At 49.6% G+C, this 20,935-nt stretch overlaps 1 long non-coding RNA gene across 1 annotated transcript in view; it reads right to left on the bottom strand.

The window, feature by feature from the left end:
• LOC140421316 (uncharacterized) overlaps positions 1-19,572 on the bottom strand; it is a 57,059-nt gene extending 37,487 nt beyond the window's left edge. Inside the window, exon 1 of the long non-coding RNA XR_011946713.1 lies at positions 19,521-19,572. This is a non-coding gene — a long non-coding RNA (uncharacterized lncRNA). The remainder of the gene's footprint in view (positions 1-19,520) is intronic.
• Positions 19,573-20,935: the final 1,363 nt, after the last annotated feature.

Here is a 20,935-nt window from a genome sequence, read left to right as displayed (position 1 = left end):
TTGAATGCATTTGAGACAGATTTCTTGAGGAACCAATCTACAAAGAGGTTATTTTAGATCTGGTGTATAATCTGACGAGGTTAATTAATTATTTACATTAATTTTATTGGAAAGGATCTTCTGGGAGACAGTATTAATAATAAGGTAGAATTTTGTGATAGCTTTGACAGTGATGTGATGAAGCCCTAAAGAAGGATCTTAAAATTAACCTAAACCACTTACAGAGGTGGATTTCCTGAGCTGGATTTGGTAGATTAGATTAATGGATAAGATAATAGATCAGCTTCACTGGGTCATTGTGTGGTTCATATGGAGGATTCCCACGTAGTATTGTACAGCCAGCTGAAGACTGGACATCCTAAACTTGGATGTAGGGCTTTCAAGCTCCAGAGGGACATACCTCTCTTTCCCCCCCACCCCCAAGCAGTTCACAGGTAACACTTGCATGGCAATTGCTCAAAAGTGAAAACTTCCCCTGGGAAATTGCCCTTCAGTGGGAACTCACCTGAAAATGTGATCTAAATTGCAAACATAATATAATCTTTATTGTTGCAAGTAGGCTTGCATTAACACTGCAAAGAAGTTACTGTGAAAAGCCCCTAGTCGCACATTCCGGCACTTGTTTGGGTACACGGAGAATTCAGAATGTCCAAATTACCTTAACAGCTCATCTTTCGGAACTTGTGGGAGGAAACCAGAGCACACAGGGAGAACATACAGACTCCACACACACAGTGACCTATGCCAGGAATCGAACCTGGGACCCTGGTGCTGTGAAGCAGCAAGGCTAACCACTGTGCTACCGTGCCGCCCAATTGGATGGTTCTGACAATGATTCCATTAATGGTCGCCCAGAAAAAGTTTGGAGAATTACAACCTCTTCCGACTTATGGGTAACCATTACACAGATGCACACCTACCGCACAGGACTCCCCAACCCCCTGGGGACTTTGCTCCTCCACTATGACCCCCCTCCCCAACCATGGGATATCTACCACTACCCCCCCCCCCCCCCCCCCCCCCACGCTGCCCCATGGAGACTCCGCCCCCCTGCCTCAAATCCTACCCACTTATATATCCAACGCTGATTGCCACTCTGAAGGTTTTCAGGCCCTAAAGATAATCTGAAAAGCAGCCTCCGAGCTTGCAAACTGGATCCCAATACATGGGGGAAAAGATAATCTTGGACAAACACAAATGGAGAAGTTTCTGTCATTAAGCAATCTTGGCATTTGAGGAGAACAGAATCCAGTGTCTTAAGAATAAGCGAGTGCGACACACAGCCAATGCCTCCACCTGTCCCTCCAACACTGACTTCATATCTCGTATTAGCAATTGGTTATGTAAATTAAGATGCAGCCTAATGTTACTCGGTGTTGACATCAACCTAGACCTTAAATATTCCAGCCCGGGTAACTGTGGAGCTTGCACTTTCTCCCCATGTCTGCGTGGGTTTCCTCCAGGTGCTCTGGTTTCCTCACAGAGTCCAAAGCTCTGCAGGTTAAGTGGACTGCCAATGCTAAATTGCCCCTTGGTGTCCAAACGTCAGGTGGGGTTATGGAGATTGGCACTAGGTAGGGTGCTCTTTTGCTCTTTCCAAGGGTTGGTGCAGACTCGAGGTGAGTGGCTTCCTTCTTCACTTAGGGGATTCTATGAAATATACATTCCCTTTTGGAATAAAAGCTCCAATGGGAAAGCAGTACAGCTGTCTTTAACTAAGGAAGTTAAGGATAGTTTTAGATTAAAAGAAGAAACTTACAATGTTGCCAAAAGGTAGTGAGTTTGAGGATTAAGAGAGTTTTGAAAAGCAAAGAATGAAGGTAATAAAGTGGTTAAACCTACAGTAAATATAAAACATAACGGGTATGTTTAAAAATAAAAGAAGGGACTTGAGAGCATAAGAAGTAACAGCAATAATAAACAGGCCCATTGAACCTGCTCCACCGTTTAATATGATCCTCAACTCCACATTCCTGCACACTTCCCCTTGATTTCTCTGAGGCACCAAAAATCTATCTCGGCCTTGAACATTTTCAATGCTGGAGCGCCATAGCCCTCTAGGGTCGGGAATTCCAAATATTCACAATCGTTTGAGTGAATAAATTTGTGATGAAACCGTATATTTGCTGAGTTCAGAAGCCGCGTCCTCTGATTCTCAATGAACCTCGGAAGCTGGCCACACATACCAAATATGAGAATTTTATGTTATTCAGGCCGAGTACCAGCCTGTGCGAACCTGCACAGAAGGAAGAATGAAATGAAAATGAAAATCGCTTATTGTCACAAGTCGGCTTCAAATGAAGTTACTGTGAAAAGCCCCTAGTCGCCACATTCCGGCGCCTGTTCGGGGAGGCTGTTACGGGAATTGAACCGTGCTGCTGGCCTGCCGTGGTCTGCTTTCAAAGCCAGCGATTTAGCCCTGTGCTAAAGAACTGCAGGATAGGGGAGGTCAGGTGACCTGGAACAAAGCCCCATTGTTGGGTGAGTGTTTCAAGGAGTGGGACGTGGGAGGGAGACGGAGAGGTCCCAGGTAAGGGGCAAAGACAGGGCAGATATGCCCCATTAAATTCACAGAAAGGAGCAGCACAATGAGCGCTAAAATTAAAGAAAGAGCTGCAGGGAGCAGACTTTAAGCAATATGAACTCAAGAGAAGCCCTGAAGATTTAGACTTATTGTCACGTGTACCGAGGTACAGTGAAAAGTATTGTTCTGCACACGGTCCAGACAGATCATTCCATGCATGAAAACAGAGGACAAACGATAAATACAAAATATAAGTATATAGACACAGACATCAGTTGAAGCATGCAGAGTATAGTGCTGCAACAGTAGAGAAGATGCATAGAGGGATCAGTTCAGTCCATAAGAGGGCCATTCATGACTGGCAACAGCGGGGAAGCAGCTATTCTTGAACCTGTTTGTGAGTGTTTTCACACTTGTGTATCTCCTGCCCAAATGGAAGAGAGAATAACCTGGGTGGGAGGGATCTTTGATTATGCTGCCTGCTTTCCCAAGACTGTGGGAGGTGTAGACAGTCAAAGGATGGGAGGTGGGTGCGCGTGATGGACAGGGCTGTGTTCACGACTCTAGTTTCTTGTGGTCTTAGGCCGAGCAGTTGCCATACCAGACTGCGATGCAGCCAGATAGGATGTTTTTTATGTTGCATCTGTAAAAATTGGCAAAAGTCAATGTGGACAGGGCAGCACGGTGGCGCAGTACTGAGCACTGCGCTGAGGACCCAGGTTTGATCCCGGTCCCAGGTCACTGTGTGGAGTTTGCACATTCTACATTGTGAGATCTGACCCACTACAGCCATGTCATCAGCAAACCTTTAGATGGAATTGGTGCTGAATTTTGCCACACAGTCGTGTGTGTGTGTATAGGGAGTATAGTAGGGGGCCAAGTACGCAGCATTGCGGGGGCCCCGGGTTTGAGGACTATTGCGGAGGAGGTGTTTATTCTTACTGATTGTGGTCTATGGGTCAGGAAGTCGAGGATCCAGTTGCAGAGGGAAGAGCCAAGTCCGAGATTTTGGAGTTTTGATATGAGCTTGGCTGGGATTATGGTGTTGATGGCGGAGCTGTAGATAATAAATAGGAGTCTGACGTAGAAGTCCTTGTTGTCGAGATGCTCCAGGGATGGGTGTAGGGCCAGGGAGGTAGCAGCTGCTGTGGATCGGTTGTGGCGGTATGCACATTGCAGTGGATCCAGGCATTCTGGGAGTATGGAGTTGATGTGCCTCATGACCAACCTCTTGAAGCACTTCACAATGATAGATGTCAAGGCACGTTGCCTGGTTTTTCTTTGGCACCAATATGATAGTGGTCTTCTTGAAGCAGGTGGGAACCTCAGAATGGAGTAGGGAGAGTATAACAGGTTGAAGATGTTTGCGAACACACCCGTCAGTTGATCCATGCAGGATCTGAGTGCACGGCCAGGAACTCGGGGCTTATTGCTTTCCATGGATTCACTTCCAAGAAGGTTGGTCTAACTTCTGAGGCTGTGACGGTAGGTACGGGTGTGTCCGAGGCTGTTGGGGCAGTTGACAGTGGTTTGTTGGCTTCCTGCTAGAAATGAGCATAGAATGCACTGAGTTCATCGGGGAGGGGTGCACTGCTGCCAAAGAGTCTACTCGGCTTTGCTTTGTAGCCCGTTACATTGTTAAAGCCTTGTCACAACTGACAAGAGTCCATGTCGTTATTCTGTGACTAGCTTAGTCTGGTACTGTCTCTTGGCATCCCTGGTGGCTTTGTGGAGGTCGTACCTAGATTTGTATAGATCAGGGTCACCTATCTTGAACACCTCAGACCTGGACTTCAGTAGGGAGTCGATCTCTCTATTAAACCATGGTTTCCGCTTGGGGAACGCACGTACTACCTTCGTTGGCAATCTTCGATACACTTACTAATGGAAGTCTGATGGTGGCGGCATACCCGTTTGGCCCGTGAGCTCTTGAATATGGACCAGTCCACTGACTGCAAACAGTCCCATAGGATCTCTTCCGTTGCCTCGGACCAGCAATGCACGACCTTCTTAACCGGAATCTCCTACTTAAGTTTCTGCTTATATGCCGGGAGAAAGAGTACCGTCTTGTGGTCCGATCTTCTGAAATGCGGTTGGGGTATGGATCGGTAGGCGCCCTTGATGTTTGTGTAGCAGTGGTCAAACATGTTGGGGGCCTGGTGGGACAGGAGATGTCTTGGTGGAATTTTGGCAGTACACTCTTGAGGTTGACCTGGTTGAAGTCCCCGGCCACGATGAACAAGGCCTCTGGGCATTCTCTGTTATTTATAGTGGTGTACAATTCATCAAACGCCTTCTTCCCTTCCGCCTGGGGTGGGATGTAGACCACTCTGATGGTGGCAGAAGTGAAATCCCATGGAAGGTAGAACAGGCAGCACTTCACGGTCAGGTATTCCAGCTCCGGGAGCAGTAGTTCACCAGGAGGAGTTGATGAGGAGGCAAACCCTTCCACCTTCCACCCTTCGCCGTGTGGTCCAAGCGGTGAATAGAGAAGCCGGCAGGTTGTATGGCACAGTCCGGTGAGGCAGGAGTGAGCCATGTCTCATGTGACTTCACCTTTTGTACCAGTCTACCATGAGGTACCTTGTCAAAGGCTTTACTGAAGTCTATGGACACTAAGGGCAATTTATCACAGCCAATCCACCTAACCTGCACATCTTTGGACTGTGGGAGGAAACTGGAGCACCCGGAGGAAACCCACGCAGAGGATGAGAAGACTCCGCACAGACAGTGACCCAAGCCGGAATCGAACCTGGGACCCTGGAGCTGTGAAGCAATTGTGCTATCCACAATGCTACCGTGCTGCCCCGTGCTTGATTGAAGTATCGAAGTTCCTGAATTGCCTTGACAAGGTGGACATGGAAAGGATGTTTTCTCTTGTGGATGAATCCAGAACTAGGGGGCGCAGTTTTAAAATAAGACACAAACTGCACACACTAGTCGAAATGTGGTATCAATTCCCTGCATAACTGAAGCAGAACTTGCTTACTTTTATGTTGGATTCCTCTCTTAATAAAGGACAACATTCCATTAGCCTTCTTAACTACTTGCTGCATCAGTTCCTCATTTTCTCAGTTACGTAATCAGGGAAGGTCTATGAAATCACGTGACACACACAGTCAATGACCTGGCTCTGGTACAAAGCAGGAAACACATGATTATATGAAGAGTTGAGCATTTTAGAATTTCTATGAGCTGCTCTTGTATGAATAATTACAATCTGGACAGCCAAGTCTTAATTATTAGCAGAATTGCCCAATGACGGTGTGGCCAGCAACCAGTAAATTAAGAGGAGAAAAATAGACATCAGTAATTTTGATTTACTGGTCTTGAGCAATTTATGGGACAGAGGTTGTTTGTAATAAATTCCCAACTGTAAATCAAATCAGGTTCTACAAGATCTAAACATATGGCAAGAATGAACACTTTAAATGGTGAATTCAGAAGATTTATTAATCACTAAAGGTAGAAAGGTAACAAATCACAATGATAAACAGCGAAGTGTCCATTAACAGTAGTTAGCAGTAAGAGCGGAAAGCTTAACTTTATCAATTAAACAGATTTCTTACAACTTTCCTCGCTTGATCAGGCCAAGACGTGAAGTGATCATTCCCAAACGTGGATAACGGGCGTGGTTTAACCACCGGGTTGCTCCCGGTGCGGATCTCGATAAACAACAGGGAAGGCCAAAATCAGGATTTGATCTGGACAATTCACCCGGCACGCACCCAATGGCAAGTTCTGCATCCCACCCAAAAATGAGAACGTATCATTAACCCTCATTTGCATTCATTTGAATCTCATTCGTGAGATTGAAGTCAAATGCAGCGCCCTCCCGGGAATTATCCGACTCCCCAGTGGGGAATCAAAGAACAAAGAACAAAGAAAAGTACAGCACAGGAACAGGCCCTTCGGCCCTCCAAGCCCGCGCCGACCATGCTGCCCGACTAAACTAAAATCTTCTACACTTCCTGGGTCCGTATTCCTCTATTCCCATCCTATTCATGTATTTGTCAAGGTGCCCCTTAAATGTCACTATCGTCCATGCCTCCACCACCCCCTCCGGCAGCGGGTTCCAGGCACCCACTACCCTCTGTGTAAAAAACTTGCCTCGTACATCTCCTCTAAACCTTGCCCTTCGCACCTTAAACCTATGCCCCCTAGTAATTGACCCCTCTACCCGGACAAAAAGCCTCTGACTATCCACTCTGTCTATGCCCCTCATAATTTTGTAGACCTCGATCAGGTCGCCCCCTTAACCTCCGTCGTTCCAGTGAGAACAAACCGAGTTTATTCAACCGCTCCTCATAGCTAATGCCTTCCATACCATGCAAATCCTGGTAAAGCTCTTCTGCACCCTCTCTAAAGCCTCCACATCCTTCTGGTAGTGTGGCGACCAAAATTGAACACTACAAGTGTGGCCTAACTAAGGTTCTATACAGCTGCAACATGATTTGCCAATTTTTATACTCAATGCCCCAGCCAATGAAGGCAAGCATGCCGTGTGCCTTCTTGACTACCTTCTCCACCTGTGTTGCCCCTTTCAGTGACCTGTGGACCTGTACACTTAGATCTCTCTGACTGTCAATACTCTTGAGGGTTCTACCATTCCTTGTATATTCCCTACCTGCATTTGACCTTCCAAAATGCATTAGATCATGCAGGCGGTGTTTAGTACTCCTTTTCAAAAACATGAAGCTGGGGCAATGGCTGCTGAGGGGAAGTGAGGAGGTGAGTAACCATTTCCATTTCTCAGCATGCTGCTCAGGGGCACTAGAGCTTCTGCCCCAGGCCTCAGGGAAGGGGAAATTGCAGGTTGGGTGTTGTCCCTGGGTCAGGGAGGGGGAGGGTGGGGGGGCAAGGATGGTGGTGAGGGGATTTGCATCTGTGAAGCCTTCAAACTATCTTGTGGAGACCCATAACAGGGCCAATCCCAGCTGTAGCCTATCTGTCCTACCAAACACTTCCAGGGGAGGGCCCTGCTGAGGCTTCTATCCTGAAAGTCAATTTCACCCCCTTTGACTGTGAGCAGCCTCCAGCTTCATCGCTGAAGGCTATTTCAAATGAGAAATTAGCCTTGTTAGTTGTGGCAGCATTTCACACTCCTCAACTCTCAAGTGACTCTAGCTGGGCACACATGCCACGTCTCAGAGGATGATTAGTGTGTTGCATGTCAAACAAACTTTGATGCCTAAACAGTGTGCCTGTGCCCGAGGAGGTCAGCACCATAGTCTCTGTCCTATCATCTGCATTGTGCTGGTGGGTGCCAGGGTGTTCCGAGGAACAAGCACAAAGATAGATCGGATATGGGGAGGGTGTGAGTTCTCTGCCAGTGATTTATGGGGAGGGGCAGTGATTTGGGACTGGAGGGGTGACGAGCGGAACTGGTGACAGCAGAGAGGTGGTAACTTTTACAATTCTCATGATTTATGGTCAGTGCATTTCAAATCAAATGATGATTATGTGAAATTATAAAACATAACAAACTTTGTGTTCGAGGTTATATTAACAGCTTTGCTATTGATCAATTTCCAATTCCAATTCTCTTCCCATGCCGCAGGTGCATTGAGGCAGACTATTTTCTGTTTCAACAGCTAGTGCTTCCCAGAACACATCACTCGTCTGTCCCCAGGGGCTTATAGCTTGAGGGGCACTACTCCACATCAAGCATAGCTCTTACCGCCAGCCATTAGCATGTTGGGAAGAGTTTACAGGTTGACATGCTCAACCTGTTTGACCACATTATGAACGCACCTTCCTTGGCCGACAAACCCTAGGGCGGGACCCAAACCCAGAGACCATGGCCCAGCAGCAAGGACAACTAACCTACTGTTCCACAAGATCCGCCCTCCCTTCTGAAGGGCACCTAGGGATGGGCAATAAATGCTGGCCTAACCAGCGAAGCCCCCATCCCGTAAATGAATAAAAGAAACTACTGAGAGGTCGAGTCTGCTGGCTGAGGAATTTAAAACACTGGGGGCCCCAGACTGAGGATAAGGGACTGGTCCTTTAAGACTGAGAAGAGGAGAAATTACTTCACTCCAACAGTGGGAAATCTTTGGAATTCTCTACCGCAGGGGATTGTGGATGTTCCATCATTGAATATATTTGAGTCACTTGGTTGTACAGAACTTGAATATTGCTGAATAAACAGACATAATTTTGGCTGCCCGTCGAGCAGCACAGGGAAACCCGAAGTGGAGATCCATGGTCGTCATGGTAGTTCTGTGAAGAAGATGACACCAAACAAATGAGGGGGTGGGATGCCGAGGATCAGTTCAATTGAAATAAGATCAGTCAACGAGAGCCAGTCAGCTCCGACCTGGTGAAGAACAGTCATCGCTAAGCAACAGAACCATTGTTATCAGCAAGCATTGCCAAAATTGAGCAGAATTCAATCATATGGCTTGTCAATGCCAGTAAATATTGCAAAATAAGTTCATCCTCACAAAGGTAATTATTAACTTCCAAGAACTGAATGTCAATGAATACCAGACGAAATGTTAGAGAATGATACAGCTAATCACGCAGCTCACCCCGCAGTCACTTTGAGAGAGTGAAACAGTTAGTCCCTCTCCCCTGCTCTTTCCCTATTGCTCTGCAATGTTTTTACTTTTCAAGTATTTACCTAATTCCTGTTGAAAATTACTATTGAACCTGTTTCCAGTGCCTTTTTAGGCAGCGTATTCCAGATCACAACAACTTGTGGTGTAAAACTATTTCTCCTGCCCTCCCTCTCTGGTTCTTTGGCTGATTACAAGGACAGGGAACGAGGAGAGGTGGGTGGGGGAGGGGGGGGGGGGCTCTGTTAATTTGTGAAGGTAGCACCCAGATTAGAGGAAACAATAATGGGAGCTTGTTATAAACGTATGTCAATAACCAGGGGGGGAATTAATTACTTGAAAAATCAGATGAAAAATGATAGTGTAGATTATGAGTTCATAAACCGATTTTGGGGATAGTTTCTTAGAACAGCACATTCTGGGGCCAATCAGAGGGCAGACTGCTAGACCTGACTGTTGTGTTATGCTTCTTCATGTAGCATAAGCTGCTTCTTTGATGTGCACTCTGACAAAGGAAGGTTCAGACTTGGAGATAGGTTTAACACATTTATTGAACAGTTAACAATTCTCCTACTTAAGTTCGACTCTCCTGCTAATCTTACTATAGTAACTAACTAACCAGTCTGCTCTAAGCCACGTGGCTGTGATGCTTCTGATCTGCCCCTGTGTCGCTTGTGGAAAGAGAAAGTGTATGTGTGCCCTGTCCTTTTATAAGGGCTGCCCCCTTGTGGTAGTGTCACCTCTGGGTGTCTTGACTGCCCATTGGTCGTGTTCTATTCTATGTGTTCATTAGCTGCATGTCTGCATGTCACAATGTCTCTGGTGCTCCCTCTAGTGTTTATTTAGTCTTAGTGTATTTACATTAACCCCTTGTGTATTTACAGTGATGCATATCACCACACTGACAACATGTTACAATTACGTTGTACATGGTACAACGGGATATGGCGCTCGACTCATCGATCGACAGTTCCAACCCACCACAGCAAAAAACCGCACCGACCTCCTCAGAAGACAAACATGGGACACAACCGACAGAATACCCTTCGTCATCCAGTACTTTCCCGGCGCGGAGAAACTACGACATCTTCTTCACAGCCTTCAACACGTCATCGATGAAGATGAACATCTTGCCAAGGACATCCCCACACTCCCACTACTTGCCTTCAAACAACCGCGCAACCTCAAACAAACCATTGTTTGCAGCAAACTACCCAGTCTTCAGAACAGTGACCACGACACCACACAACCCTATCATGGCAATCTCTGCAAGACGTGCCAGATCATCGACATGGATACCACCATTACACGTGAGAACACCACCCACCAGGTACGCGGTACATACTCGTGCGACTTGGCCAACGTTGTCTACCTCATACGCTGCAGGAAAGGATGTCCCGAAGCGTGGTACATTGGTGAGACCATGCAGACGCTGCAACAACGAATGAATGGACATCGCGCGACAATCACCAGGCAGGAATGTTCCCGTCCAGTCGAGGAACACTTCAGCAGTCAAGGGCATTCAGCCTCTGATCTCCGGGTAAGCGTTCTCCAAGGCGGCCTTCAGGACGCGCGACAACGCAGAATCGCCGAGCAGGAGCTTATAGCCAAGTTCCGCACACATGAGTGCGGCCTCAACCGGGACCTGGGATTCATGTTGCATTACATTCATCCCCCACCATCTGGCCTGCGAAATCCTACCAACTGTCCTGGCTTGACACAATTCACACCTCTTTAACCTGGGGTTATCCCATCTCTGGATCTGTAAAGATTTAATCACCTGCGAATGCTCGCATTCCAAGCATTGTTTGGCATCTTTGAATTTGTCTATATATACTTTCTGGAACATACCTCTTCATTCACCTGAGGAAGGAGCAGCGCTCCGAAAGCTAGTGACATCGAAACAAACCTGTTGGACTTTAACCTGGTGTTGTAAGACTTCTTAATGTTACAATTAGTTAGTAACATAATGAGCAACTGCGAGTAGGCTATGAATGAATTTTAAATTCAGTTTGCGGGAAAGAAGAGTGGTTGCAAGACTAGTATTTTAAACTTAAATAAGGCCAGTGATGTGGCAATAAAAGCGGAGTTAGCTAAAGCGAACTGGCAAATGAGGTTAACTGATAGGTCAATAGAGATGCAGTGGGAGACATTTGAAGGGATATTTAAGAATGCACAGAATAGATACACTCCAACAAGAAAGAAAAATTCCAAGTGGAGGACCAACTCATCCGTGGTTAACTAAAGACAGTGTCACATTTATAGAAAAAACATATAATTTTGCAAAGATGGGGCAGGTCGGAAGAGTGAAGAGATTAGAAAAAACAGCAAACAATGACAAAAAAAGGGAAAAAAATTACACTCCATGAGAAAAGTAGCAGGAAATATAAACACGGATAATAAGAGTTTCTATAAATACTTAAAGTAAAGGTAACAAAATGAATGTTGGTCCGATAGAAAGTGAGTCTGGGGAATAAAGAGATGGCAGATGAATGGAGTAAGTATTTTGTATCAAGTTTCCCGATAGACGCCACAAGTCACATCCTAGCTGTAAATCAGGAATTGGTAGGAAGGGAGGAACTCGGGAAAATTACAATCACCAGGGAAGTGGCACTGAAAAGTTTGTTGGGTCTGTGAGCTGACAGGTCCCTGGGTCCTGATGGACTTCACCCCAGGGATATAAAGTGACTAGTCAGATAGTTCATTCACTGGTTTTCACTTTCCATAATTCACTGGGAGGGAAATTTTTCCCGCAATCATGATTTTTCCTGCTGTTTAAGTGCCACTTATACCACCGGGATCTCACTCACTGCCATCTGCAGATTTAAACACCACTCGCTCGCCCACTCACACCTTCATCTCCCCTGCGGGTTCTCTCCTCATCGACTCACTCGTCACACTCACCACCCACATGTGCCAGGCACCCTGATCATCTGGCCTGGCTCATGCCCTGCTGACACTCTCGCCATCTGTCTTGATAAAGGACGAGCTGGCACACAACAGGATGGAGAGATTACAAATGGGCTGACCTACGCCAGACTTTGAGGACTGAGCCATTCAGCTGCCCGGGGAGGGTGTTGACCCCTCCTGCGCTGATGGTGAGGTCGGGGGCGATACACCAAGTGACAATCCAGCACCACATCATCCGTCAGACAACAGTTCTGAGAGGGACATCTCCTGTTTACCTGATTTAAGGTACAGATGGAGTGTGGGAAGGTAAAATTAAACACTAGTGTTTTGTACTTAAACAAAGGAGATTACAATGGGATGAGAGACGGGCTAGCTAAGGTAGACTGGTGTGGTAAACCACAGTGTTCTGATATTAGAGGTTGTACGGTAGAACCTGCACTACAGGTTCACCTGGGCCCCTGCATGCTAGCTCCGCCCAGGAGCCGGGGTATAAATATGCGTGGCCTCCAGCTCGCAGCCATTTCGCCAGCTGCTGTGGGAGGCCACACATCTGATACTAATAAAGCCTCAGTTTGAATTCAACTTTGTCTCCAGTCAAATTGATCATGCCTCAATTTATTAGTATCTGATTCAGAAGGTGGACCTCTGGATTAAACCAGGTCGACTGCAGCTGGATCCACACTCAAGCGACGCCAGAAAGGACTTCCAGCACTGGCTAGCTTGTTTTGAAGCGTATATCAACGCGGCACCGACCCCTGTTCCAGAGGCTCAGAAGATTCAAATCCTGTACTCCAGACTCAGCTCCAAAGTCTTCCCGCTGATCCAGGATGTGCCCAATTACGCTGGCGCTATGACTCGACTCAAAGAGAATTATGAGCAGAAGACGAACATGCTCTTCGCCAGACACGTGCTCGCAACGTGTACTCAACTACCTGGTGAGTCAATCGGGGACTTCTGGAGGGCCCTGATCCCACTAGTTCAGGACTGTGACTGCCAGGACGTTACAGCTAAGGAGCACTCAGATCTCCTTGTGAGGGACGCTTTTGTAACTGGGATTGGGTCTGATGTTATCAGGCAGCGGCTCCTAGAAGGGGCCACGCGCGACCTCGCAGAGACTAGCACTCTCCATGACGGTCGCCCTGCGCAATGTCCAATCCTACGCCCCCGACTGCAAGGCCCACTCCTCCTACGCTTCATGGGCCACATGCAGCCGCCCCAGCGGGGGCGCTACCCACGCAATACGCCTGCGCTACGCGCCAGCCAGCGATCCCCAGGGGACCCCGATGCTACATTTGCGGCCAGCAAAAACACCCCCGCCAACACTGCATGGCCCGCGCTGCCCTTTGTAAGGCCTGCGGGAAGAAGGGCCACTTCGCTGCGGTGTCCGGGCCCGCCCAGCAGCCGTGGTCACCAGCCCCCACCCCCCAGTCAAGAACAATGGGCGCCGCCATCCTCCTCTCCTCCCCAGGCCATGTGCGACCAATGGGCGCCGCCATCTTCGCCTCCGCGCAACACGTGCGTTCCATGGGCGGCGCCATTTTGTAACCCCCAGGATCTCCGGGCGCCGCCATCTTGTCCACCCCGCAGCACATGGATACCAACGGCGTTCCAGGACCTCAACTCAACGGCCGCCTCACTACCCGACGATCAACCACGACTCGCCTCCATGGTAATCGACCAGTCCTGACCACATAATCTGACCAACGCATCCACCAGCGTGAAAGTCAACGGCCATGTCCAGGAGCACCGAGAGCTTTGTACACCCAAATACAGTAAGGCGCTGCTCCCTTAAGGTACACCCTACCAATCAAAGTATCTCCCTGACCTCCGGATCCCATCGCGTAGCGATCTGGGGGTACTGCACGGTCACGCTCACACTCCAAGGCGTAGAGTTCCACGGCTTTCGCCTCTACGTCCTCCCTAACCTTTGCGCTGCACTTATCCTCGGCCTGGACTTCCAGTACAACCTCCAGAGCCTGACCCTTAAATTCGGCGGACCCTTACCACCCCTCACTGTGTGCGGCCTCGCGACCCGAAAGGTCGATCCTCTTTCCCTCTTTGCCAATCTAACTCCAGATTGCAAACCCGTCGCCACCAGGGGCAGACGGTACAGCACCCAGGATAAGGCCTTCATCAGGTCTGAGGTCCAGCGGTTGCTTCAGGAAGGCATCATCGAGGCCAGCAACAGCCCCTGGAGAGCTCAAGTGGCAGTGGTTAAATCTGGGGAGAAAAACTGAATGGTCGTGGACTACAGCCAGACCATCAACAGGTACACGCAGCTCGACGCGTACCCCCTCCCACGCATATCTGACATGGTTAACCAGATTGCACAGTACCGGGTCTTCTCAACGGTGGACCTGAAATCCGCCTACCACCAGCTCCCCATCTGTAAATCGGACCGGCCATATACCGCCTTCGAGGCAGACGGCCGGCTATATCACTTCCTCAGGGTTCCCTTCGGCGTCACCAATGGGGTTTCGGTCTTCCAAAGGGAGATGGACCGAATGGTCGACTGGTACAGTTTGCAGGCCACGTTTCCGTACCTAGACAACGTGACTATCTCTGGCGGAATACAGGGTTAACGGTAGAGTTCTTGGCAATGTGGAGGAGCAGAGAGATCTTGGGGTCAATGTTCATACATCTTTGAAAGTTGCCACTCAAGTGGATAGAGCTGTGAAGAAGGCCTATGGTGTGCTCGCGTTCATTAACAGAGGGATTGAATTTAAGAGCCGTGAGGTGATGATGCAGCTGTACAAAACTTTGGTAAGGCCACATTTGGAGTACTGTGTACAGTTTTGGTCGCCTCATTTTAGGAAGGATGTGGAAGCTTTGGAAAAGGTGCAAAGAAGATTTACCAGGATGTTGCCTGGAATGGAGAGTAGGTCTTACAAGGAAAGGTTGAGGGTGCTAGGCCTTTTCTCATTAGAACGGAGAAGGATGAGGGGGCGACTTGATAGAGGTTTATAAGATGATCAGGGGAATAGATAGAGTAGACAGTCAGAGACTTTTTCCCCGGGTGGAACAAACCATTACAAGGGGACATAAATTTAAGGTGAAAGGTGGAAGATATAGGAGGGATATCAGAGGTAGGTTCTTTACCCAGAGAGTAGTGGGGGCATGGAATGCACTGCCTGTGGAAGTAGTTGAGTCGGAAACATTAGGGACCTTCAAGCAGCTATTGGATAGGTACATGGATTACGGTAAAATGATATAGTGTAGATTTATTTATTCTCAAGGGCAGCACGGTAGCATTGTGGATAGCACAATTGCTTCACAGCTCCAGGGTCCCAGGTTCGATTCCGGCTTGGGTCACTGTCTGTGCGGAGTCTGCACGTCCTCCCCGTGTCTGCGTGGGTTTCCTCCGGGTGCTCCGGTTTCCTCCCACAGTCCAAAGATGTGTGGGTTAGGTGAATTGGCCAATGATAAATTGCCCTTAATGTCCAAATTGCCCTTGGTGTTGGGTGGAGGTGTTGAGTTTGGGTAGGGTGCTCTTTCCAAGAGCCGGTGCAGACTCAAACGGCCGAATGGCCTCCTTCTGCACTGTAAATTCAATGATAATCTATGATTAATCTAGGAAAAAGGTTCGGCACAACATCGTGGGCCGAAGGGCCTGTTCTGTGCTGTGTTTTCTATGTTCTATGTTCTATGACCAGCAGGACCACGACGCCAACCTCGCTAAATTTCTCCGCACCGCCACTCTCCTCAACCTCACGTATAACAAGGAGAAGTGTGTGTTCCGTACAAACCGCTTAGCCATCCTCGGCTACGTGGTCCAGAACGGTCCCGACCGCATGCGCCCCCTCATGGAGCTTCCCCTCCCCCACTGTCCCAAGGCCCTCAAACGTTGCCTGGGGTTCTGCTCATTGTGGCGCACAAAGACTCCGTGAGACGAATAGAGTGAAGTCGATGAGGCTTTATTAAGCGTGTCTGTTCCCCAGCAGCCCGATAGTAAACTGGCCTGCGGGGGAAGGCACCGGCTTCTTATACTTCGCCTTCAGGGCGGAGCATGAGGTCAACGGCCAACCAGGACCCGGGATCTGTCAGCCAATGACATTAGGGCTTCCAGTCCCACATGACCCCCAATACATACTACCACATTCACCCCTTGTCAAAAATGAACCCGGCGGGGTGATGCTTCGTATGGTGGTAAAGGTTTACAGGGCTGGTCCTGGGAGGATAGAACAGTTACATGGTAGTACAGTATTGGACTGCGAGGAGGGGGGTTGGGGGGCGTAGGCGGCGTGCAGGGCTCCCAGTTCTCCCGGGACCGCGGTGGTCGGGACCCAAAATGGCGGCGTCTGCGGGTCGCACATGGGGTGCTGGGGGGGTTGGGAGGCATAGACTGCCTGTAGGGCTCCCTGTGGCCCCGGGACGGCGGCGACCTCGCGGGATCGGCACACCACCGCATAGTGGCCCTTTTTCCCGCAGCTTTTGCCGATGGCTGCGCGGGCCGGACAGCGTTGTCGGGGGTGCTTCGCCTGGCCGCAGAAATAACAGTGGGCGTCCCCGGTGCGACTCGGCGTTTGGACTGCGCAAGCCTGTGGGGTGTCCGGGGGGGTGGGTAGGGGGTTTGCCGCGACGGGTACGTACGGGGCCCAATGGCCTGCCGCGCGGTCGGGGCCGTAGGCGCGGGTATTACGCGCGGCTACGTCCAGCGAGGCTGCTAGGGCCCGTGCCTCTGAGAGTCCTAGCGACTCTTTTTCTAGAAGTCTTTGGCGGATTTGGGAGGATTGCATACCTGCCACAAAAGCATCGCGCATTAACATGTTCGTATGTTCGTTTGCATTCACCGACGGGCAGCTGCAGGCTCGTCCCAAAATCAGCAGCGCGGCGTAGAACTCGTCCATCGATTCTCCGGGAGCTTGCCGTCTTGTCGCGAGCTGGTAGCGAGCGTAGATTTGGTTAACTGGGCGAACGTAGAGACTTCTCAGTGCTGTGAACGTCGTCTGGAAATCGTCCGAGTCTTCGATGAGGGTGAAAATCTCCGTGCTCACCCTCGAGTGCAGGACCTGCAGTTTTTGTTCGTCTGAGACTCGGCCTGTGGTCGATCTGATGTAGGCCTCAAAGCAAGTCTGCCAGTGTTTGAAGGCTGCTGCCGCATTCACTGCGTGGGGGCTGATCCTCAGGCATTCCGGAATGATCCTGAGCTCCATAGTCCTTTTTAGGCAGGCTTAATAAATTGTAGCGCACAAAGACTCCGTGAGACGAATAGAGTGAAGTCGATGAGGCTTTATTAAGCGTGTCTGTTCCCCAGCAGCCCGATAGTAAACTGGCCTGCGGGGGAAGGCACCAGCTTCTTATACTTCGCCTTCAGGGCGGAGCATGAGGTCAACGGCCAACCAGGACCCGGGATCTGTCAGCCAATGACATTAGGGCTTCCAGTCCCACATGACCCCCAATACATACTACCACACTCATATTACGCGCAGTGAGTCCCACACTATGGGGACAAGGCCCGCCCACTCATACAGCCCACTCACTTCCCCCTGATGGCCGAGGCCCAACAGGCCTTCGCCCGGATCAGAGCTGATATTGCCAAAGCTGGAATGCACGCTGTAGACAAAACACTTCCATTCTAAGTAGAAAGCGACGCATCGGACGTCGCCCTTGCCGCCACCCTCAATAAGGCAGGCAGGTCCATGGCATTCTTTTCCCGCACACTCCATGCCTCCGAAATTCGGCACTCGTCCGGGCTATCGTTGAGGCTGTGCAACATTGGAGGCATTACCTGGCCAGCAGAAGATTTACTCTCCTCACTGACCAACGGTCGGTAGCCTTCATGTTCAACAACACATAGTGGGGCAAGATCAAAAATGATAAAACCTTGCGGTGGAGGATCGAGCTCTCCACCTATAATTACGAGATTAAGTATCGCCCTGGCAAACGCAACAAGCCCCCAGATGCCCTATCCCGAGGTACATGTGCCAGCACACAGGTAGACCGACTCTGGACCCTGCACGACAGCCTTTGTCACCCAGGGGTCACTCGGTTGTACCACTTCATTAAGGCACAAAATTTGCCCTACTCCGTCGAGGAAGTAAGGACAATCACCAAGGACTGCCAGGTCTGTGCGGAGTGCAAACCGCACTGCTACCGGCCGGGCCGCACGCACCTGGTGAAGGCCTCCTGCCCCTTTGAACACCGCAGCGTGGATTTCAAAGGCCCCCTCCCCTCCTCCGATCGACACACATATTTCCTCAGTGTGATCGATGAATACTCCCGGTATCTCTTCGCCATCCCATGCCCCGACATGACATCTGCCACGGTCATTAAAGCCCTTAATTCTATCTTCACTCTGTTCGGCTTCCCCGCCTACATCCACAGTGACAGGGGATCCTCATTCATGAGTGATGAGCTACGTCAGTTCCTGCTCAGCAGGGGTATCGCCTCCAGCAGAACGACCAGCTACAATCCCCGGGGAAACGAACAGGTAGAAAGGGAGAATGGGGCAGTATGGAGGGCCATCCAGCTGGCCCTGCGGTCCAGGAATCTCCCGGCCTCCCGCTGGCAAGAGATCCTCCCTGATGCACTACATTCCATTCGCTCATTACTCTGCACTGCCACGAACAGTATACCGCGCAAACGTCTTTTTGCCTTCCCCAGGAAGTCCACATCCGGGGTATCACTCCCAACTTGGCTCACAGCTCCGGGAACCGTGCTTCTCTGTAAACATGTGCAGCTCCACAAGGTGGATCCGTTGGTGGAGAGGGTGCACATACTCCACGCAAACAGTTTGTGGCGTTCCCCGCGGCCGCCCGGATACCGTCTCCCTCAGGGACCTGGCACCAGCAGGTTCCACCCCCACACCACCACCGTCGCCCCCGGTACCACCCTCCCCTCCCCCGCCGCTCCCTTCACCGCCCCCCTAGGACCGTCCGTCCTCCCCCTGCCCACGCCTGTCGGTGAAGAGGATTTTGGCACGCTCCCAGAGTCAACTTCGACCACAACAGCGCCCACATCGCCGTCACCACTTTGCCGATCTGAAAGAACCATCAAGGCACCGGACCGGCTGAACCTCTGACCGGCCCGCCAGATGACGAGACATTTTTTTTTTCCTGCTCTGTAAATATTAAAATTTCTAATTGTATATAGCTTCCACCACCCGCGCCGGACTCAATTTTAACAGGGGGTGAATGTGGTAAACCACAGTGTTCTGATATTAGAGGTTGTACGGTAGAACCTGCACTACAGGTTCACCTGGGCCCCTGCAGGCTAGCTCCGCCCAGGAGTCGGGGTATAAAATGCATGGCCTCCAGCTCGCAGCCATTTTGCCAGCTGCTGTGGGAGGCCACACATCTGATACTAATAAAGCCTCAGTTTGGATTCAACTACGTCTCCAGCCAAATTGATCGTGCCTCAACGGGAGCAAAGACTTTATGGTGAAACAGTTGAGGAACAGTGGAGATCCTTCCAAGCGATTTTTCACAGTGCTCAGCAACGGTTTATACCAACAAAAAGGAAGGACGGTAGAAAGAGGGAAAATCGACCGTGAATATCTAAGGAAATTGAAGGTCCTGACTTACCTTCCGGGAGCAGAGAGGAGCGGACCTGCGCGGGACACTGCTGCACGTAGGACAGCTGCTTGTCTGTTTGTTTATTTCAAATTGAAAAAGACCCGGTAAAGTGACGTCACAGGCGACTGTGACCTGATTGGCTGAAAGGCAGACTGGGCTAAATTTAAATATTTGTGGAGTTATTAGTTTTAATTTGATTCAAATTACTATTTTTAAGTTGATTTGAATTACTATTTCTTAATTTTTAAATCTCACTTAAATAGCTATTTTGGGTTGATTTAAATTACTATTTTTAAGTTGATTTAAATAACTTTGTTAATTTTAATTAAATAACTATTTAATTTGGTGTAAGATCAAGCAAGATAAATGCTCAGGGATAAAGCTAATTAAATAGTACACGTGGATTGGATTTAATCTGAGACAAAAACCTCTTTTTCAAATTTAATTTTAAAGGTTTAATTTAAAGGAATAATTCATGGCAGGACAGCTCCAAGGCGTGGCCTGCTCCTCTTGCTCCATGTGGCAGGCTGGGGACAGTTCCAGTCCCCGGGGTCAGCATGTGTGCAGGACGTGTCTCCAGTTACAGATCCTGGCTGCACAAGTTTCAGAGCTGGAGCAGCGGCTGGAGACACTGTGGAGCATCCGCGAGTCGGCGAGCATCGTGGGTAGCACGTATAGAGAGGTGGTCACACCGCAGGCTCAGATACCGCAGGCAGGAAGGGAATGGGTGACCACCAGACAGAGCAAGAGAGCGAGGCAAGTAGTGCAGGAATCTCCTGTGGCCATTCCCCTGCAGAACAGATATACTGTTTTGGATACTGCTGAGGGGAATGGCCTCTCAGGGGAAAACAGCAACAGACAAACCCGTGGCACCACGGTTGGTTCTGCTGCAGAGGGGAGGGGGGATAAGTGTGACAGTGCAATAGTTATAGGGGATTCGGTTGGAAGGGGAATAGACAGGCGTTTCTGTGGCCGCAAACGAGACTCCAGGGTGTTATGCTGCCTCCCTGGCACGAGGGTCAAGGATGTCTCGGAGCGGGTATAGGACATTCTGGAGAGGGAGGGTGAACAGCCAGTGGTCGCGGTACACATCGGTACAAACGACATGGGTACAAAAAGGGATGCGGTCCTAAAAGAAGAATACAGGGAGCCAAGAAGGAAGTTAAGAAATCGGACCTCGAAGGTAGTGATCTCAGGATTACTGTCGGTGCCACATGCTAGTCGGAGTAGAAATGACAGGATATACAGGATGAATATGTGGCTGAAGGGATGGTGTCAGGGGGAGGGTTTCAGATTCCTGGGGCATTGGGACCGGTTCTGGGGGAGGTGGGACCTGTACAAACTGGACGGGTTACACCTGGGCAGGACTGGAACTGATGTCCTAGGGGGGCTAAGTGCTAGAGCGGTTGGGGAGTGTTTAAACT

The sequence above is a fragment of the Scyliorhinus torazame genome, chromosome 5 (assembly GCF_047496885.1).
Source record: "Scyliorhinus torazame isolate Kashiwa2021f chromosome 5, sScyTor2.1, whole genome shotgun sequence".
Taxonomy (NCBI): Eukaryota; Metazoa; Chordata; class Chondrichthyes; order Carcharhiniformes; family Scyliorhinidae; genus Scyliorhinus; species Scyliorhinus torazame.
The sequence above is the reverse complement of the archived record's forward strand: the minus strand, read 5'-3'. Positions and strand labels throughout refer to the sequence as shown.